This window comes from Callorhinchus milii, unplaced genomic scaffold, assembly GCF_018977255.1.
Source record: "Callorhinchus milii isolate IMCB2004 unplaced genomic scaffold, IMCB_Cmil_1.0 Scaffold2, whole genome shotgun sequence".
Taxonomy (NCBI): Eukaryota; Metazoa; Chordata; class Chondrichthyes; order Chimaeriformes; family Callorhinchidae; genus Callorhinchus; species Callorhinchus milii.
Genome location: NW_024704743.1, coordinates 88,684,679 through 88,707,401, shown reverse-complemented (window position 1 = coordinate 88,707,401; position 22,723 = coordinate 88,684,679).

The following is a 22,723-nucleotide window of genomic DNA, read 5'->3' as shown; positions in this document are numbered from 1 at the left end:
TTTGTAAATTGAGCAGGATGGGTTAATGTGGAGGGATTTGTGAAAAGCATTTCAGAGGATAGGAGCAAATTGGCTGAAAGTAATCCGCTGATGGTGAGGTAGAATTCAAGGGAATTCGCTCCGCGGTCACTTCCCCTCCAACATCCACCAACCCCCCACCCCCTCACTCCCAAACTTCGACTGCTACCCATCCTCCCCTACTCACTTTTGTACCCGTTTCCCCACCCTCTGTCACCAAACTCATCCTATCCCTGAAACCAACCACCTGCTCCCTTGACCCCATCCCCACTCCACTCCTTATCTCCCAGCTCCACTTTCTTGCCCCACATATCACCGACATCGTCAACCTGTCCCTCTCCTCTGGCTCTGTCCCCATTCCCTTAAAAACTGCCACCATCACGCCCACCCTGAAAAAACCCTCCCTTGATGCGTCGCAGCTATCAAGCTACCGGCCCATCTCCAACCTCCCCTTTCTCTCCAAGGTCCTGGAAAGAGTTGTCGCCTCCCAACTGCGCTCTTTCCTTTCCACCCATTCATTCTTCGAACCCCTTCAGTCAGGTTTCCGTGCTGCCCATAGCACAGAAACTGCCCTGGTCAAGGTCACCAATGATATCCTGACCATCTGTGACCAGGGCTCCCTCTGCCTCCTCGTCCTCCTCGACCTATCGGCAGCATTCGATACGGTCGACCACGCTATCCTACTCCACCGCTTGTCCTCCCACCTCAACCTTCAAGGCACTGTCCTTGAGTGGTTTAGGTCGTACCTTTCTCACCGTCTTCACTTTGTCTCCACAAATGGCTTCTCCTCCACCCCCCGCACTGTCTCATGTGGTGTCCCTCAGGGCTCTGTCCTCGGTCCCCTCCTCTTCACCCTCTATATGCTCCCCCTCGGTGACATCATCCGCAGACATGGAGTTAACTTCCACATGTATGCGGATGACACCCAACTCTACCTTTCCTCCTCTACTCTCAACTCCACGACCACCGATGTCCTGACAGTCTGCCTGTCCGACATCGAGTCCTGGACGAGAGACAACTTTCTTCAGCTCAACGTGCGAAAAACCGAGGCCCTCCTGATTGGCTCACGTCAGCGCCTCCGCACCTCAGGCGCTGACACCATCAGCATCCAAGGCTGCACTCTCCACCTCTCAAAGCCAGTCAGGAACCTCGGCGTTTTGTTCGACCCTGAGCTGTCCTTTCTCCCTCACATCCGCACCACAACTGGCACCGCCTTCCATCACCTCCGGAACATCGCCAGACTACGGCACTACCTCACCCCTCACGCAGCTGAAACCCTGGTCCACGCCTTTGGCACCTCAAGACTGGACTATGGGAACTCTCTCCTCGCCGGCCTTCCCGCCACCTCTCTCCACAAGCTGCAGGTCATTCAGAACTCTGCAGCTCGTGTACTGTCCCGCACCAGGCTTCGCGACCACATCACTCCCACCCTCACTCGCCTCCACTGGCTCCCCATCCCCCAGAGGATCGAATTCAAGATCCTCACCTACAAGGCCATTCATGGCCTTGCTCCCTCCTACCTCTCTGATCTACTATCCCCCTACTTACCCGCCCGTACCCTCCGTTCCTCTGGCTCCGGTCTGCTCCACATCCCCCGCCCCAATCGCCCTACCATCGGTGGTCGGGCCTTCAGCCTCTCAGCCCCCAGGCTCTGGAACTCTATCCCCCAGTGCCTTCGCCTTGCTTCCTCCCTTTCCTCCTTCAAGGCCGGTCTCAAAACCTTTCTCTTTGACCGAGCCTTCAGCTCCCCTCTCGACTCTCTTCCCCCTCCTCGCTCCCTCCCTTCCCTCCCCTCACCCTGACCATTTCCCCCCTCCTCGCTCCCTCCCTTCCCTCCCCTCACCCTGACCATTTCCCCCCTGCTCGGGTCCTGACCCAACTGTGCAGCGCCTTGGGACGTCCTCCTGACGTGAAAGGCGCTTTATAAATGGAATCTTGTTGTTGTTGTAGAATAGGTAGGGGATATCCAGCAGGCCAAAGGGAGAAGGGAAAGTGTAGCCAAGGAAGGAGGGTCACAGCAAAACACAGAGGTGGGCAAGGCCATGGTGGCATATGAGGACAGGGACAAGAATCTTAATGTTGATCCCTTAGGAGGAATAGGGAGCCAGTGGAGAAGAGTAAGGATGGGCTTGATGGGACCACAGAGAGACAACTGCAGAAGAGGATTCATGCTGTAGAAATTTGGGTAGTCTAGAGATTGTGAATGGAGAAACTGGGGAGGAAAAGTTTTGGAAAAGTGAGTTCAGAGGTGATAAAACTGTGGATAAGGATAATAATAATAATACTTCCACAGGATTTCAGCTGTATGGGGCTGAGGTAGTAGTGGAGGTGGGCAATGTCATGGAGATGGAGAGAAGGATAAAATAATCTATGTCAGAAGAAAGATCAGATTCTGGGTTGTCAATGAGTAGGGAGCTAAGAAGTAGCAGCTGAGGAGCTGTGCGTGAATGGGGTCAATCAGATAAGCTTCATGTGAGAGGTGAGAGGATAGGGATGAGGGGGAGACAGGTCAAAGGTGTAAAGGTTGGGAGTGAGGAGCCAACGAAGGGTGTGGGAAGGAGAGGTGGAGGAAGCAGAGGCAGCAGAATGCATCTTTTCAATTCTGGACAAGAGAAAGTTCATAACCTCCTTGTATTTTGAGTTGTTAAATTCTATAATTCTTGCATTTGATATAGCACCTTATCTTGTTGTCGAGACATCTTAAAGCACTTCACAGGATTCATTATAAAGTATAGTCATTGTGTACTTTGTAGGTGAATGCAGCAGACAATTTGCACACAAACGACTTTGCACAGTAATGTCCCACAAACAGCCATGAGTGAATGTCCAATTTTATTTGAGGATTATTGGGCAGGGCACTAGGAGAAAGTCCTTTCTTATTTTGAAATGCCATGGGATCTTTAAGGTCCACCTGAACAGGCAGATGGGACCTCGGTCCCATGTCTAACCTGAAGGACGGCTATCTACAATAGTGCAGCGCACCCTTAGGACTGTATTGGAGTAACAGGCTAGCCCTCATGAATTTGAAGTCCCTGTGTAGACATTGAACCTACTGCCTTCTGAATAAGGCAAGAATGCTTCCAACTGAGCCAGGCTGACACAGGCTTCCAAATGAGCCAGGCAACAAATCATTATTGGTGATAGGGACCGCCATCATTGTTGTTTTATTTAATATAATAGCAAGGAAAACTTTGTTTTACAAAACTGCTCTCTCCCCCACCAGGAAGAATTGTAAGGTAATCAGTTTACAATTATTTTTCTGTTGTTTACACGTAAGGCATAAACTGCTGTTATTTTCACAATTAAAATGATTATTTCTCCATTAAGGTGTTGGATATCCTCAAGTCAAATGTGCAGTCTGTCACACACTTCACTGAGTCGTGTGCTATTTTAACATTGTGGGAAGATTTAAACATCTTTGTTTCAACAGCAGAATAAAACATATTAATAATAAAGCAGAGGGTTGGCAACTGAGTGTGAATTAATTTCATTCCAACCTTCAGCAGATATAAAATACCATGACAACCTCACTGGCAGCCTCTCATGGGAATCTCCCGAGTGTTTCAAAGCAACCGAAGACTGTTTGTTAAATGGATCTCCTTCACACTATGATTAATTTGCTACTTTAATTTTTGATCATAGAATTCTGAAAAAAAAGGAACTTGAAATTTTGCAGGACTTAATAACGTCTACACATTTCAAAGCAATTCAACAATGATAAGTGTTGAGTATGATGACTAGTTTTAAAGGGTGACTAGTTTCAAAATTACCTAGAACTACCAGGTTAGTAAAATATTAGATCAGCGTTAAGCATTCAGCGGGTTAGGTGAAAGCTTGGTGGAAAGTACTTTTATTACCCAATTGTTACATGCATTAGAAACAAAATGTACAGAACAGCTGGCAATCTTTTTTGGCTCTTTGTGAAGGTTTTTTATCCTGAAAATATCTAAATTGCATTAAAATGAGATAACCACCTCACAGAATTTTCCATAGGTGCTTGATTCTGTTATCACCTCTGCATTATCCAGATTGATATTTTCTTATCTCATGTATATACTTTTTATCTCAGGTTTTCCTGCTTTGTAAACTACTGGGTCACAATCAGTTTGCTGTGTTTTTTTAGTTCTCAGAGAAAGAAAGAACTTGGTTTCTTACAGCATCGTATCGCATCAAAGTGTTGCAAGCAATTACTGTCAAGTATAGTAATTGATTTTGTTGGCAAAAATCGCAGTCATTTACACTAATACATCCCACAAATAGCCAAAAGCTGCTGACTGAAGAGAAGGAACCTGAAGGAGTTGTTAGAAGAGGTAAGTTCAAGTAAGGGGAGGTATTGAGTGCCCACCTCACGGGTCCGTGCAGCATCTCCTGCTCCTAGTATACATTAATAACCTGTGTCTAAAGACTTAGTGCAAGTTAGTTACATTTGCAAGTGACACGATAAGTGGAACTGTGCAATCAGAAGAAGCAGTTAAGATCTTGCAAAAAAAAAGCCTAGGATGATGATAATCTAGTTCACTCACCTTTTTAGCTCTTGCTAATACTGAGTCAATCCTGGATTTCAACAAAACAACTTAAAATCAATCTCTGCATTGTTAACTTGCCCGTATGATGAAATTATTTGCAAATAACATATGCAGTAGCTGTGTTAACAGTAAACAAATTGTTAGTATAGCAGAACCCTTTGATTTTCACACCCAACCGAGAAGCCAAATGTAGTGTTGTGGAGGTGATGGCGCAGAGTGGGCTTGTAAAAATAAGTGGAAACAGTTTAAACAAAAAGTGAAATACGGAGGAAAGCAGTTAAAGGAAATGAGAACAGAGGGAGGTAAACTGCAGCAATCTGTTTATACTAAAGATTCAGATTTGCATAGGAAGCTACCGCAGGTGAGAATTGCAGATAAGAATACTCCAGAGATCAGTAAAAGATTCCGACCTGCAGCAAAACCTCTCCTGATGAACTGTCAATTATACTCTTTGCTATGGAACGTATACATTACAGTTTTAATGATCGTTTCTTAACTTTTGGGCTAAGATCAGGTGTAGTTCATATTTTGATCAGTTCTCCTTGGACTGTGCAGTTCCTGGCAGTGACCTCTGGCTTTGCGGTCTCAGATCAGTGTAGCTGTCATCCATTCTCAGCCTCACCGTGTGAAGGGTGCTATATAAATAAAAGTTGTTAGTCATGGGGGAAAGATGCAGCTGGGCACAGGGATGCCAGCCCTCATCCCCGTGCAGGCAGGGATCGGGATAGCAGGTGTCCCAATCTGGGGAGTTTGATCTGCCCTCACTAAGAGCAGAGGAGAAACTGGAATATGGATAATAAATAAATAATAATAAACCTTGCATTAGATAAAGCGCTTTTCACGTCTTCCCAACGTCTCAAAGCACTTCACAGAAAAGACTGTAAAGTGAATTGACCGTATATTTGTGGGCAAAACGCGGCAGCCAATTGCACACAGTCCCACAAACAGTCATGGATTGAAAATGACCAATTTATTATTGATTTTGTTTTGAGGGATTATTATCAGGCATGTGGAGTAAGGAAACTTGCCCAAGGTTTCGCCCTGCCTTGAACAGATCTACCTAGAGCCCTTGGTTCAGGCTCAGGCCGAGCTTAATCAGGCCTGAGAGGTGATCAGGTCACTTGACTTGCTCAAGTGGTGGTGATTAAGGAATTGGGTCTCCATCATCCTTTGACGATTTGGGACCCAGATTTTGGGGACAACTTGCGCTCCCTTTTGAGCAACTCGATTGGTTTCATTCGGTTTAGTGGGGGTTGAATGGGGACAACCTCGCTTACCAAAAATAATCTAGATTGCACTTTTAGTCCAACATTAAACACAGTGATTGAATCACATGGGATATGCAAGTTTAAGGATCGAAGGAGAATGTTGTTACCATTTGTGTGAGGAACGCAGGCACAGACCACTGAATATACTTTCTTTATTCAACAGTCTTTCGTATGCAAACTAAACAAATGCAGGGAAATGGAATCATTTATACTTTAATGGCCCCCAGAACAGTGAAAGATCCAAAGGCACTGAACTTTATTCATTTGTTTGAGTGCCTATCGTAAATGTCTCGCACTCTGAATCACTGGCACTGCAAATACAAATAGATTTGAAAATCACCAGCCTGGGAATGAATTGAACTGGGATACAAACCCTGTTATTGATGAGAGGAGAAGGAGCTTCAGATCACCTTCAGACAAGTCTGCAGTTAATGCATTAATTTGTCAATTTGTTGATCAGACCATTAGTCTCAATTCCCAGTATCACTGTCCTGTACAGTATTCCCCAGTAGCAATATAACACTGTCCTGTACAGTATTCTCCAGTATCAATATATACACTGTCCTGTATAGTATTCCTCAGTATCAGTACACACTGTCCTGTACAGTATTCCCCAGTATCAGCTTGTACATTTTACACCAGCTCACGTTCCTCCTTCTATAACTAATAATTGTTTATTTTTTAAAAATGCCACTAGTTCTTTCAGGTCACCTAAAGTTATCTGTACTCCCTGCAACTTTCCCCTAAAGCATAACTAGTCCAGTTAAATGCTAGAGAACTTTTAATGTCTTTTTAATCCGCACTGAACAGGCCAAATCAGTCAAATGTGGCTTTTTTGCGCTGTTCTTTAAAGAACCAGATTCCAAATTAAAAATGAATTTAAGATTTATTCCCAATTCCGCACGACCTTACATTTTTATGACAAAGCGAACTAATGGTTAAGACTGGGTGAAAGTTTTAGATCCAGATGTTGTGTATAGTCGCATTGAAGTCACCATGCTCTTTGGATTAATACCAACTATGGCAGGTAGAACTGCTTACAGATTTTCGAAAACAGATGTACTTGATTGCCAAAGGATCCTCTCCAGCAATGTCCTCAATAGTGCAGTGATTGTGTGTGTGTTTGCATGTTCCCAATATGAAGTGTTCTGAATGCCTCGGACATCTCCAGCAAATAGAACAATGTATGTACATAACTGCAGCAATTAATTGAGGCTGTTTATTCAGCTCTGGCATAATATCGCAATAATGAGTTGCAAATTACCTTTTAAGAAACTTTTTGAACCATCAATTATCCTTTATATAGAAAGTGCACATGAGATAAACAGTGACAGGCTTTTGGAACCTATTTCATCGACAGACTCGTTTATGTATCCCGTGATAGCTCACAGAAATCTCACATGTTAAAGGCCTTCTGCAGAGCATAGATAAAGTAATGTTTAATACAGAATGCTGCTGTAGGTAGACAGCAATCAAAGATAATTTGGTCACTCATTTCAAAATGCTTTGAGAATATGCATGCGGTGCAAGGGAAAATAATGACACTACGCATCCAAAAATTTTAACAGAGACAAGTGGAATATGGGAAGGGCTGACGAAAGTCTCCAGCTGTAATATATGACTCTCGCCGCCCTCTGGTGATGGTGTAGAACTGCAGAAAGCACTTGTTGCTAAAACATAAATCTGCACGCAATCTGCAATGTGTTGCAGAATTGATCTGAAAGTCACCTCATTAATATGCTGTCAATAGGGAGAGCATACAAAACTACATAAGGCATATTAGTGTAACTAAATATACTATTATTATAATAATTATTACAATTATTGGTCCTCTCCTGCACCAAACTGAAACTGAGAGTGGTCCTCTCCCACTCTCGCCCGACTGCATTGGCTCCCTATCCTTCAGAGGATCCAGTTCAATATCCTGGTCCTCACATACAAAGCCCACCATGGCCTCGCCCCACTCTACCTCTGCAACCTCCTAACCCCCTACCAACCCGCCGTTCCCTCCGCTCAGCCGGCTCCGGCCTGCTCCACATCCCCCGACCCACTTGCCCCACCATTGGTGGGAGAGCCTTCAGCTACTCTGCCCCCAACCTCTGGAATTCCATCCCCCAATCACTCCGCCTCGCCCCCTCCTTAGCCTCCTTCAAGTCCCGCCGCAAGACTCTCCTCATCAACCATGCCATCGGCCACCCCCTTCCCCTCCCCTCCCTTCTCCCCCCCGATCCCAGCTCGGGTCTGAAATGCCTGTACACTGTCCAGCGCCTTGGGACGTCCTCCTGACGTGAAAGGCACTATACAAATGTAATCTTGTTGATGTTGTTGTTATTATACACAATCATTAGGCACTATACTGTAATCTCAAGAAATATGTATGTAAACAACAACAGCAACAAAATTACATTTGTATGGCGCCTTTCATATTGGGAGGTCGTCCCAAGGCGCTGGACAGTCAGTGTTTTGGACTCGAGTTAGGAATCGGAATCGGGGAGGATGGAGGGCAGGGGGCGAAGGAGAATGATCGAAAGTACTGTTGAAGAGAACAGTTTTGACATGGGTCTTAACAACAACAACAACAACTTGGCTTTATATAGCGCCCTCCACGCCGGACAGCGTCTCAGAGGGCTTCACAATAAAGGATCCCGGGGCCGAGCCAGGGGGAGGAGTTCATTTTTCTACAGTTCTTAAAAAGGAGCCCTCAAGTCATGACAGAATTTAAGAATATTCCACAAACCCGCATGATTTTCAACTGAACACAAAATGGTCTTACAGGCTAAAGACGGTGGTGGAATTTTGGGCCTGTAGAGAACTGAATGGAGAACAGCAGATTGATGGTTTCTCTTCCCTTGTAAACAGAACCAATAAGCTGAGATGTTCCAAATTTAGCCGAAAGCTAGGCATGGTGAGCAAAAAAAAGAAATCAGTAATTTGAGGGGAAATGTAAGACGAAGGTTTTCAAAGCAACAGGTGCAATGAAATATTTATAACAACCTGTCACTCTCACAATTCTGATGCCATTTTAGCTACAGTGCAAGTGGGCAGAGAATGGAGTTTGGTTCAAACAGAATTTCATTGGCAAACAATGACACCTAAGAATTGCATGCTTCATTAAAACCTGCAACACTGGGAACTGTACTGTACTCAAAATTCCTCAGGGTTACAATGATGGGTTGTGTCATTGTTAATGTAAAACAATTATGTTGTATTACATTACAGTCAAATTGCTTTTGTATTTAGAAAATTGCATTTTTATGTAAAACTGATGTCAGCATTAATGAAACACATTTATGTACTATGTTTGGTTTCGCAGGAATGGGTAAAGCCTTTCAGGTTAACTCGTAAATTTGCCACCACTTACTAAAAAACCTCCTGATGTGTATGGTGGCTTTCACATCGGGAGGTCGTCCCAAGGCGCTAAAAGTATAAATGAGTCTCTAATGGAACAGCAGATAGCTTTCTCTTTAGAACGTATATGATGTGCTTTTGTTAATGGTTTAATAAAAATCATCCTTGCACTTGCATTTGATTAGCACCTTTCGGGTCAGGTGGCTGTCTCAAAGCGCTTCACAGGATTTACTGTGAAGTTTAAAGATGTAATATAGAGGTATATGTAATATATTTAGATTTCGCCCACAAATATATGGTCACGAGAAGACGTGAAAAGCGCTATATCAAATGCAAGGATTATTATTATTATTATTTCCAAAAGGTTATACCATAAGGTACCACATAATAGACTAATGAATAAGGTCAGAGCATATGGAATCAGGGGGAAAATAGCAGAATGGATAGCAAGCTGGCTACAAAACAGAAAATAGAGAGTAGGGGTAAAGGGTAGCTACTCAAATTGGCAGGGAGTGGGCAGTGGTGTTCCACAAAGATCAGCATTGGGACCACTGTTGTTCATAATATGCATTAATGATTAGGATTCAGGAATCAGCAGTACAATTTCAAAACTTGGGGATGACATCAAATTGGGGGNATAGTTAATACAGAGGAGGACTGCAACAAATTACAGCAAGACATTAATAAACTTGCTGAATGGGCAATTAAATGACAAGTGCATTTCAATGTAGTAAAGTGTGAGATGGTACATTTTGGTAGAAGGAATAAGGAAGTCACATACATCTTGGAAAATAAAAATCTAAATGGGGTAGAAGAGCAAAGGGATCTAGGGGTACACATACATAATTCACTAAAAGTAGCAACCCAGGTTAATAAGGCCATAAAAAAGGCAAACTATGCATTGGGATTCATTTCTAGAGGGATAGAAATGAAAAGCAGGGAAATTATAATAATATGGTAAACTTCTATAGAACCTTGGTTAGACCACACTTAGAATACTGTGTGCAGTTCTCGTCCCTACAATATAGAAGGGATGTAGAGGCACTGGAGAGGGTGCAAAAGAGATTCATAAGGATGATCCCAGAACTGAGAGGTTATACTATCAGAAAAGGCTGAACATGCTTGGACTCCTCTCTTGAAAAGAAGAGGGTAAGGGGTGACCTGATAGAGGTCTTTAAAATGATGAAAGGTTTTGATAGGGTAGACATAGGGAAGATGTTTCCATTTGTGGGATGATCAAAACCAGGGTCCATCATTATAAAATAGTCACAAATAGATCAAATAGGGAAGTTAGAAGAGATCTCTTTACACAGAGAGTAGTGGGAACGTGGAATATGCTTCCACACTGAGCTGTTGAGGCAAATAGCATAGATGTATTTAAGGGGAAGCTAGATAGGTACATGAGGCAGAAAGGAATAGAAGATTATGTTTGAAGACTTAGTTGAGGAAGGGCAAATGGCCTGTTTCTGTGCTCTATATTCTAATGTATTCTAATGGCTGTGTATTTTGTAGACCTATACAGCAGCCAATTTGCACTCAGCAATGTCTCGTAAACAGCTATGAAGTGAATCACCAGTTTTATCTGGGTGCTTGTTAGCCAGGAAACTGAAAGAAACTCTTTTCTTTTTGAATAGTGCCATTGGTTATTTAGCGTCCATGAAAACAAGTAGAAAGTATCTCAGTTTAACATCTCAAGTGAAGGACATGATAGATAGGAATAATTACTCTTTCTTTCAAACTGCAGCATGAACCTATCAGAATGTACTTTCTTTTGTTGATTGCAAATAGTAATTTAAAATTTTTGGTTGCAGTGCAGCCTAGCAGTCAGATGGTCAGAGTTCAAATTCAAGCTTCAAGTGAACCTCAATAGTTTATGCTCAGGTCTCCACAAAGCTAGAATGCTATGTTCAGGATCTCTCCCTCTTGCTGCCATTATCAATTCAGAGGTTGATTAATTTCTATTTGATTAAATTGAATTGCTTTGCTAATGGACAAGAGAATTCACCAGCGATTGTGCTGTTCCATGCCATAGGAATCCTCCATGTGATCAGGGATGAATTTGAACTCAATACCCACCCATTCCAGAAGCAGATATGTAACCCAGCAGAAGTCTATGACAGCTTCATCTTCCTTCCAAAACATATCATATACGAATACTAACCCTTGCGCCTTTCATGGTGAGAGGACCACTCAGGGCACTCCAAAAGGATTCCTTGTAATGTTACTGTAAAGGTTGTTTGTTGGACAATGTATTTTTGTGGGTGAACACAGCAACTAATGTTTGTGCAGCAATGGCCTACAAACAGCCATACAGCGAGGTATCAATTTGTATCTGGGATATTGTTGGACAGGACACCAGCAGAAACTGCCTTCTCTTTTCTTCACCTCTGGTATGTTAAGAAGAAGCTAGCTGCCATTCGAAACCAGTCCTGCTCCATGTTTCCGGTAACGTCAGTCGAAGGGAGCCTGACCATGATTAAATAAAAATTGTCAAAACACAAGAAAGTGAGAAATAATTTGCAATATTTTTTACCTGTCCCACAAATCAAGGATTCCTACCAGTAACTAGAACTACATCATGCCAAAACTTGTGGGCAGTGAAATCCTGCATTTTAAACCCCACGTTTATTTCATGAAACCAACATCTGCTTGTTGCATATTTGTCGGATTATTAGTTATTCAATCAATGTGTACGAACATAGTTCAACATTATTCATTAAAATCAAACATGACACACATGTGTGTGAAGTAAACAAAGGGCAAGGGGTCACATTGGGTTAGAGATTGTCAGAGTGGTTCTCCCCTACATTCCTACAACTGGTGATGCCCAACTTTGATTTCAGTGGTGTCATTGAGTCAATGCTAGGTGCTCTCCACACAAAGAGAAGCAGCATTGGAAGGGCAGTCACCCTGGATGACTCCTATATATCTTTGGAAAGCTAATACAATGAGGCATTGACAAGTGTCTCAGATTAGGTTGTCAGTTTGCCTTCCTGTGTGATATGTGATGTGTGACACAAGGTGAGACAAAGTGGACAAAATATCAATAGTTTCAAAAGTACATTTGCTGTTCAAATTCAATTATTACAACTCAGGAGTCCCACAGTTCCACCTAGTCTAAGCCTGTAAGCATTTTGCTTTAAAATTTAAGATTGGGTAGATTGCGTAAATTCAGTTTAAATTTGTAAGCTGATTCTCTTTTAACAAATGAAGAAAACTGGGTTTCAAATCAAGACTGAATATAAGAATCTTCCCCAGTTCTACACAATGTGTGTCAGCGTGGCTCAGTGGTAGCATGCTCGCCTCTGAGTCAGAAGATTGTGGGTTCAAGCCTCACGTCAGGTCTTAGAATCACATAGTCTAATTCCTATACTGTGGGGGGTGTTGCATTGTTAGAGGTGTCAACCTTTGGATGAGATGTTAAACCGAGGTCCTATCTATCTGCTTAGGTTGATATTAAAGATCCCATGACACTATTCAAAAAGAGAAGGGAGTTTCTCCCAGTGTCCTGACCAACGAATCCCCAAATAAAATTAGTCATTCACTTCACGGCTGTTTGTTGACCATTGCTGTGCGCAACTAGCTGCCGGGTTTCATCCCCAAAATACTTTACAATATATCCTGTGAAGCGCTTTGAGACATCTCGGCGACATGACAAGGCGCTATATGAAATGCAAGAATTATTATTATAATATTATATTACATTTTAAGATAAAGTGGTTTTATAGGTTAAGACTAGGTTGAATTTCAAGCCTAATTTCTGACCTGATCTGTCAGAAACAAGCAATATGAATAAAAATATGGTTCTCCTTTCTGCGTGGGTTGATCTTACCAAAAAAAATATTAAACTGCTTTATTCCTTTATATAGAAATTCCCAAATATCATGAGAAGGAATAGCAAATCCTTCCCAGTTTTGAATTATTCACTTTCATGTCTGAAGAGCCAAATGACTGCTCTATTTGCAGGTTGCAAAATTATTGTAGGAGCAGATTCAAAATGGTCTTTGCAGCTTCAGCTATAGGTCTGATGCTCATAATTAAAAAAATCTTACATTGAATACTTCTTACATTTGATGTAGCGCCTTATCACATTGTCGAAACGTCTCAAAACACTTCACAATAATGTAAAGAGACTTTATATGTGAAGCTGCAGCCAATTTGTGCACAGCAATGATCTCCAAACATCTATGAAGTGAATGATCAATTTTATCTGGGGATTTTGTTAACCAGGACTCCGGGAGAAACTTCCTTCTCTTTTAGGTCTTAAACTCAGTCATATTGGCAGGCATAGTGCTGCAGCGGTGAGGAGGGGCTTCCATTGAGCCACTCTCACATGTTGAATGTTTTCCAAATTTCAAGAGATAATCACGAGATGCACATTCTTTCAAACAGACTCTGCAAAGGACAAAGATAAAGCTAAGATAAAAAGGTCAGTTACCTGTTCTTGCTTGGTGAATCATACATAACCAATGGACAATGTTCAATTAAATAACACACAAGTTTTTTATGCTTGATTGCAATAATTTCTCAAAGATAATCACTCATATACTCTTTTGGAAAAGGAGAGTCTCCGATTAATTTAATAATAATAATAATCCTTGCATTTGATATAACGCTTTTCAAGTCGGGAGGACATCCTAAAGCGCTTCACAGAACACACTGTAAAGTGAATTGACTGTATATTGGCGAACGCGGCAGCCAATTGCGGACAGCAATGTCCCACAAATAGTCGTAGATTGAAAATGACCAATTTATTATTGTTTGGGGTTTTGGAGGGATTATTATAGGTGTGTGGAGTAAGGAAACTTGCCCAAGATTTCGCCCTGCCTGGAATTGAACTCACAATTTGGTTTACGTTTGATCCTTTATTAAAACTGATTTAAATTCATGGTTCAATAAGACAATGTTCCATGCCAATAGCACAAAATATCCCTGGAATAAAATAATCAACTTATGTTAAGTACAAGAAACAGTCCATATAAATTACCTCCCTCACACTGAATACTCACATCAATGCACTCTCTGCACTTGTTTCATTGCTGGAATTGATTTCACTGTCTGATTCCTGTAGTTCTATTGAGTGGTGAAACCAATAGAGCACCAAAAATAAAATGTAATACATTTACCATTGTAACCTGAGTCAGTAAATACAAAATGCACAAGACCAGGAAATGGTAGTTTTACTCCATTTCTTTGAATGAAGGAAGTCACCCTCCCCATCCAAGTTTAACCAATTCTGACTATTAAAGAGAGATTACACATGCAATTTATATAATAATAATAATCCTTGCATTTGATATGGTGCCCTATCACGTCTTTGAGAAGTCTCAAAGCGCTTCACAGAATATACTATAAAGTGAATTGTTGTGGGTGAAACTATCAACTCAACTTTTTTTATCTTACAAGAACCCTTCATATTTTGTAATATATTGCATTGAAAACAGAAAACAAGTTGTTATTAATAAATAAAAAGTAAAACTCCTCAATGATGTCATATTACTTGTATGGTAAAATAATTTAAAGTTTAGCGCAGTTGGTAGCATTCTTGTGTCTGGGTCCCAAGATTGTGGTTTGGAACCCCTGCACAAAAAATGAGCTCATAATCTAGTCTGCCTTTCCACATGGCCATCCTGCCATGATGATGTTATATTATTGGAGGTGGCTTCCTTATCATAAGATATTCAAACCAAGATCTATTCACAGGATCACAAGAGAGAGCTATATGAAGAAGACATTGTGGCCCATTTGGTCTCCACTTTTCAGAATACTCACCCAACCATTCCCCCATCACAACATCAAGATGTTTTTTCAATGAGTCCAGTATCCTGCCGTTAACAACCTTCCTGGTAATGTGTTCCAATTGGTAATTACCCAGTGGATAAAAAATACTCCTTAGTATCTGTCCTGAAAGTGCCCTTTGCACACAAGTTTTATATGCTTGATTGCAACCCCAAACCTCTATCCTCTTGTCTGTCTTGGTGCATCCAAATGTATGTTCTGGGTTTACTTTCTCAATTTTAAATTTTATGTATCTCTATAATGTCCCCACTAAGATGTCTGTTTTCAGTTGACTTTCAAGATCCCATGGTCATATTTTAAACACAAGCAGAGAGATGTCCCAGCATCATGATCTCTTACCTCATCCAAATGCATAAAAATAACATGTTTATTGGTCATTCTCAAGATCGCAAGAGAGAGCTGTATGAAGAAGACCTTTTGGCCCATTTGATCTCCACTGCTGTTTGTTTGCCATGGCTGACACAGCTTAGCTGCTGGGTTTGTCTACACAACAGTCACTGGACCTCAAAGTAACTCACTATATCAAAGGATTATTAAAACTCGTTACCACGTTAAACAATCCATGAAGACCATAAATGGGATTGCAGTGTGACAATTGACAACAGCAATAGTAAAAATGCCATGAAACATCAAGAAAAGAAAGTGTGAACTGTCTACAAATGATCTCATTAATAAAAATTAGTCTCCTTTAAATGTTTGTGCTTATCACAATTGTGGCCTCAGCTCCTGATACATTCTGCCAGGTAGCTATTTCAGACTGCCAGCACTATCATCTAGTTACTTCATTCAAATCATGACCATGACCCAACCCTTCCCAGGGTTATTAGACTTGAATTAAACACATTAATATTAATGTTGATTGAAGTGCAGAGTACAAACCTAAACAGATTACCATCTCCTCCGTGACTAAGGCATGAATTTCCTAAACACTTTTATAACTTATCAAGCCCGACTATTTACTTGTACAAGGTTTACGCTGCATGTTTTAGCAACCAATCCATGTGCTTTTAGCAATAATTTGCCAAAAAATTTGCAAACTAATCTGGGATTGAACCTAACACTCCTGATACCAGTACCTCAACGTTATCAAACTTGTAATTAATTCAGTAACATAAGGAGGTGGAGCAGATTATAATAATAATAATAATTCTTAATTCTTGAATTTGATTTGAATTTGATATTGTGCCTTCGTTGAGACGTCTCAAAGCGCTTCACAGGATATACGGTAAAATTGTTTTGACTGTGTTTTGTGGGCGAATCGCAGCAGCCAGTTTGTGGCAAACAGCAATGTCCCACAAACAGCCATGAAGTGAATGACCAATTTTATTTGCCTCTTTCAATATCACCATTCGATCTTTAACGTCCATCAGAACAATCAGACGGGACCTCGGTTTATCAGTTCATCTGAAGGACAATAATGCAACACACTCCCAATACTACATTGAAGAGTCCAAGTTATGATTCAGCTGGCTAATAATAATCCCTCCAAAAAACAAAACAATAATAAATTAGTCATTTTCAATCGATGACTGTTTGTGGGACACTGCTGTGCGCAATTGGCTGTCGCGTTCGCCCACAAATATACAGTCAATTCACTTTACAGTACATTCTGTGAAGCGCTTTGGGACGTCTAGAAGACGTAAAAAGCGCTATATCAAATGCAAGGATTATTATTATTATTATCTTCTCTAAGGACAAGGTGAATTAAAATGTCAGTGATTATTTGTTAGACCGAACGGCCTATTCCTTCTCCTTTGTTCCTATGTTTGGAGTCTTTGGTAAGAGTTTAAGTGATCATATGGGTTAGGGTTAGGGTAACCCTACAAGATATATGTCATTGGTAATAAAAGATGGTATACAATTCAACATGTGAGAGATTTGACTTACTAAACAAAACTTTCCATTTTTTACACTTTTGATTCTTGTTTATATTCAAAAATGTCACTGACGTATTTCATAATTTTCCTTGAAAGATAATTGTTCCTGTGTATACCTTTTAAACAGTTTGTTTTCAATGATTTTAATTTGAGCTAAGAAAGGTGAAGGTTATTCCCTTATTTCTGCAGACCATCAGGTTTCGAACTTTACATAGAGTTTGTCAACCATTCAATGTCTTTAAAACTTCCTGCCGTTGATTTGGCCTTTAGTCTTTAAGTAACATGCTGGCATTGTATTGAGGCACAGAGTCAATCATTAATCATTGTGCTTTTACTCTAGAGGGTAGGGGTTTAATTTGCAGTATTTCTCAAGAATAAATGTGTAATTATTGAATCTCTTAAATAGTGAAGTTCCTGAAAAATGCATTCAATAACATTTTAGAAATATTGCAATCTTCAGCAAATTTATGGGGCAACATTCCACAAAGATCTAGATTTACACTATTAATGTAGCATTTTAGAGCATTCAGAATTTGGCAAATTGCTGAATTCAGTCTAAACTTTGAAGTCGTTTTTCTATAGTTTTTAGAAATTAAGAGGGTATTTCCTAAATTCGTAAATGTTACATTATTAGAGTAAACCTAGACCCAGATGGAATCTTACCCCATAATGTTTAAGAAATTCCATTACTTCGCATTTCTTATTACAGAATCTACTACGGAATACTGCAAATTAGATTAAAAGATGACCCGTATAGAAAAAAGTGTAGACTTGTGAAGAGAAATTCCAAAAGCGTATAAAGTTGATAAATTGTTAAATTCAATCTTAATTTAGAAGAATTTACAGAAAATAAGCTTCAAAATCCAGGCTGCATGTGCCAAATGTGCCAAATTCTGGACACTCCAAAATACAAAGAAAATAGAGTAAATCTTCACCCACATGGTATTCCTCCCCATGGGTGGGCTGAATGGACCATTTCTGTGTTGTAACTTAATTCCTTGATTTAGAATCAATGTCAGAAAGGTAGAACGATTTAATAATGAGAAAGTTAACCAAGGTTTCTAATTTACATTCCTGCAACCAATTTTCTATCTGAATAGATGAATTATTTTTAAATTGTAATGTGAGGTGTTGGTATTTGAAGCTGGTACTTGAACCACTGTTAACTGAGAAATTTTGGGGGCACTCGGAGCTGACAGTTTAATTTACTGCTTGATACAATGTGCACAGAAAGGGCAGCTGTGAATTAGAGTGTAACAGTCAACGCTATGCACGGAACAAGACCAATAATAAACAATCACTCCTTTAGACAGCATCTATGTGCTCCCATTTCCTGATGCTTCAAAGGCCATATTATCACTTTGTTTAAGTTAAGAGCTGAGCGGATGAATGAAAAATCATTTCTTTGAAAAAACGTTGGATATGCCAGATACTTAGGTCTCAGTTACATCCCGGATTTCAAAACCAAAACATGCCTTACTTATCAGTATCGTTTCTGAAGTATTCAGTTTGTCACCTTCAGCTTTTGTAAATTTCCAAGCATTACTACTCAAACACACAGGCCTAACCTACGTGAATCCTCTTATTAGAGGTAAAATACAAGTGAAATTTGACAGCACACATATATGGTGAGGTAATGTTAAAATCTGTGTGTTCCTTTAAATGCAACTTCAAACAAATATTGTGAACTCAGAATGAATCGCCCATTGATCACTGTGTTCCGCAGCTGACTTGAGAGTTATTTTTGAATGAAGCTTTGTAATAGATTTCAATCTAAGTAAAGGGCATTAAAAGATCTGACATGGAGTAACTATTTTCCTTTTCAACACACCTATGATTGGTTAACTTAGTTTTAATATAAAATATACAAAATCAATATGTTGCAAGCCAACTTTCTCTAGCAATGATGCTTGGATTGGATTCTAAAAAAATTAAAATGTATTGATGAATATTGCTGTGGCCATATTAATCTTGCAGTGATATGAATAACCAATGTACTGTAGTCTCAGTCACACTCACTTATTGTGAGTTCATTATTAAACTGGCAGGAGCTGGAGTTCTCTTAGTGTTAGTCCCAACTGAACAGCTGGTGTTTATGGCTATTGCACCCTTAGTTTTAAGAATGTTAATGCAACAAAAAGAACTGCAATTTATATTTCTATAGTGCCTCCCATGTCAGGTGGATATCTCAAAGGGCTGATTGGGAATCCAAGCTCAGGAGAAGGGGGCTGGGACAGGGAATGGAACAGTGGCCAAAAAGCATGGTCGAAGAGCTTATTTTCAAGTTGGGTTTTGTAGGCGGAATTGGGAGAGGGTCGAGATGTAAGTACTCTGGGATGGAGCTCCAGATAGCAGAGGCAGAATGTTTGAAAGCTTTCCCACCGATACTGGAGCAGATCAGGTGGGGGCCATGAAGCAGGTCGGTGTTTCGTGAGCGGAGGGAGCAGCTGAGGCAGTCGGAGGTCCCAGAGATGAGGTGGCTGAGACTGGAAGGATAATAAATTATATTTAATCGATAATGTTTTCTACAATCATTAATAGCGAAATAACCTGGTGCATAGTTTATGTGCAAATCAACTCCAATTAATATTTCAGCATCTCCGGATTGCATTTACTATTCTAATTTCTATCAATCTATTTTTGTTTTATCACATTATATTGAGGGTCTCACACATATCACCCAGCAATTTTATTAACATTTACCTCTAAAGGAATTGTTAACTGTTGGATCACTTGGTGCTGTCTTATTAGCTACTTATATGCCAAAGCATATAATGAGTTTACAAAGACATCAAATGATGTGTGGCTTTTTACATGGCTTGGTCATCCATCTTTTCATTTCTTAAAAGTGGCATGTGTTTTCACCTTTAGTCCAGAAAATGTGGTTAATGTCTTGTATTCATTCCAGAGGTCGAGGCAATTGTAACAACACACAATTAAATTATTGTATATTGTTATGTATTATCACTTATTTAAAAACAAGTAAATAATGCCTATAAGGACATAAGGGCAAAAAAAAATTCTGGCAGCTTTCTTGTAAATGCAAACAGTCCAACTGACCATAACAAATTTTTCTTTTTGTTATAGGATGAGCTATTCAATTTGACATAACTTAAAATTTTGCATTTACCAATTTAACATTTTTTTAAAGTGGAAGCTATTCAATTCCTTGTGTGACATACACTATATCTTGTGAAGACCTTTGAGAAGTCCTCCCGACATGAAAGGATTATCAAATGCAAGGATTATTATTATTATTGTTGTGCCGCAAAGGGTGATAAATGCAGCAGAAGACTAAATATATGTGAGATGGGATGTTATGTACATAGAGCAAAAGAATGAAGTATGATTTGCTTGGCCTGGCATTATTACTAACAACAGAGGACCATCATTGTCAGAAAGAAACAAATATGCCAAAGTACTCAGCACTGCAGAGGGCTGCAAAAAACAATCGAGTGACTTGGAGAGGCCTGAAAAGCTAAACTGTAGCACAACATAAACATAAATCAACACCAGATGACAGCAGGGCATCTCAGAAAATGTCTCACAACTAAAGAAGGTGACAACCCAACCTTTCAAGCTCCAGGGAGTTAACAAAGCACTTTAACAACAGAGTCAGCTTCTCAGTCGGGTAAGTGATATGAATAATGTCCGCTATCTAGTAGGAAATCAATATCAGTGTAATGATCTCCATAATGTCCTCTACCATATGCAGATGCAACAATATTAAATGTTAGAGTTTCCTCACATATAATAATGTCCTTTGTTTAAAATTGTTTACTGTGCTGTAGAATAATAACGCTCTTCTGCAGTAGTCATCAATATGTTAAATGCTGGATCTCCATAGATAGGTCCACCACATCCTATTGAGTCACTGGGACATTGACAAAAGGAGCACAAGACAAGCAGATTCTCCATTCTGATTCCCAAGTTAGCCCAGTGAGACATTAAACCAAGCAGTTTAGATGGATGTTAATAATAATAATAATAATCCTTGCATTTGATATAGCGCTTTTCACGTCAGGAGGACGTCCCAAAGCGCTTCACAGAACACACTGTAAAGTGAATTGACTGTATATTTGTGGGCGAACGCGGCAGCCAATTGCGCACAGCAATGTCCCACAAACAGTCGTAGATTGAAAATGACCAATTTAATTATTGTTTTTGGTTTTTTGGAGGGATTATTATTAGGCGTGTGGAGTAAGGAAACTTGCCCAAGGTTTCGCCCTGCCTGGAATTGAACTCAGGTCTCTCACTTGCAAAGCGAGTGCTCTAACCACTGAGCTACAGGACTCCAAACTTAAAGATCCCTTGGTACTATTTGAAAAGTTGTTGGCATGTCTTCTTGATGTAAAAGGTTGATGTGGAAGGTGCTATATCAAATGCAAGGATTATTATTATTATTATTATTATTATTATTATTATTATTATTAATTCCCATTTGGAGTGTTGATGGGGATGTTATAGACGATCTACGTGGCTCTGGATAAGGGAGAGGAAAATCAGCCTGGGATTCATTCCCAATTGTGCTCTGAGACACTGCTGCGTGGAGAGTGCTATATAAATGCAAGTTGTTGTTGTCCATCATACACCAATTGCTAACTATGTGTAAAACAGTGTAAAATGCCACAGCCCATATTTTCTCAAACAACAAGCTCCCCAAATCTACTATCCCAAGGCTCTAGTGGCTCTCAGCACTACAACTTCACAATCCTCATCCTGATATTCATATCACGTTATGATCTTGCTCCTCACTATCTTTGCAATCTCCTCCTGCTCTATTCTCCTGTCCATATTTTCCACTATTCTGACTGTGGTCTGTCTATTGCTCATTCTTCACTCCTTCCATCCCTTCATCAGTGGCTGAGCATTCAGCCTCTATAACACTGCTCTCTTGAACTCACTACCAATCATGATTCATAATCTGATGATTCACATACCTTGATAAATTTCACCCACAAAACACATAGTAGTACACTTTGTAGTATATTTAGTGAAGTGCTTTGAGACATCCTGCTGACTTTAAAGGCACTAGATCAAATAAAAGAATGATTATTTGATTATCCCAAACTTTTACAATACTTTCAAGGCTCAGAAATGCAACATTACATAGCGTCAGCAAGATTCAATGGCAAAAATTGGCACAAGGAAATGTTGGGTACATCTTAAGGACAGTTGATTTCAAGCAGTGACAATTGCTCCCAGAAGTATAGTTTAAGGAATGTAATCACTTTCTTCACAGGTCATGTTTTGTTTGTTCTTGTATACAAAATGCCTTTGGACTCTTGTATATTTTTGCCATAAATAACTAGAAATCATAGATAAAATATTGCATTTTAAATGTAATACAAACTGCTTATTTCTAAGACTTTTCAAAACAGCTATACTTCTGGATAATAATAACAAATAATACAATAAGTACCATACCAGTAGTAAAAAGACTGAGCATTGGAATTATTATACACCAATAATTAACTATGTGTACACTCTGTGTAAAATCGTACAAAACTCTATAGCCTATATTTTCTCCCACAACAATCTCCCCAAATCTACTGCTAACTGGTGGAAAGCTGCCCTCTGCTGTAAGTCTATCTATGGTGCTTGGATGCTGTATGCACTCTCATTAATTATCAGCATCCATCAGGATTTCTCTTTGTCTTATCCTGTAGGATCATCTTGTCATAAAGATCATACAGAATTTTGAAAAATTCTTAAATTCAGCCTTAATTTGGATGCCAGCTCTTTTTAAAAACTGTGGGAAATATCTTGCTGATTAATACTGATTTTTTCCACTATGAAGCAATATAGTCTTACAGGGTAAGATTAGAAGAATTTCAAGGCTTTGACTCTTTTCTTTCTACATTCAACATGAAAAATGTAAGAATAA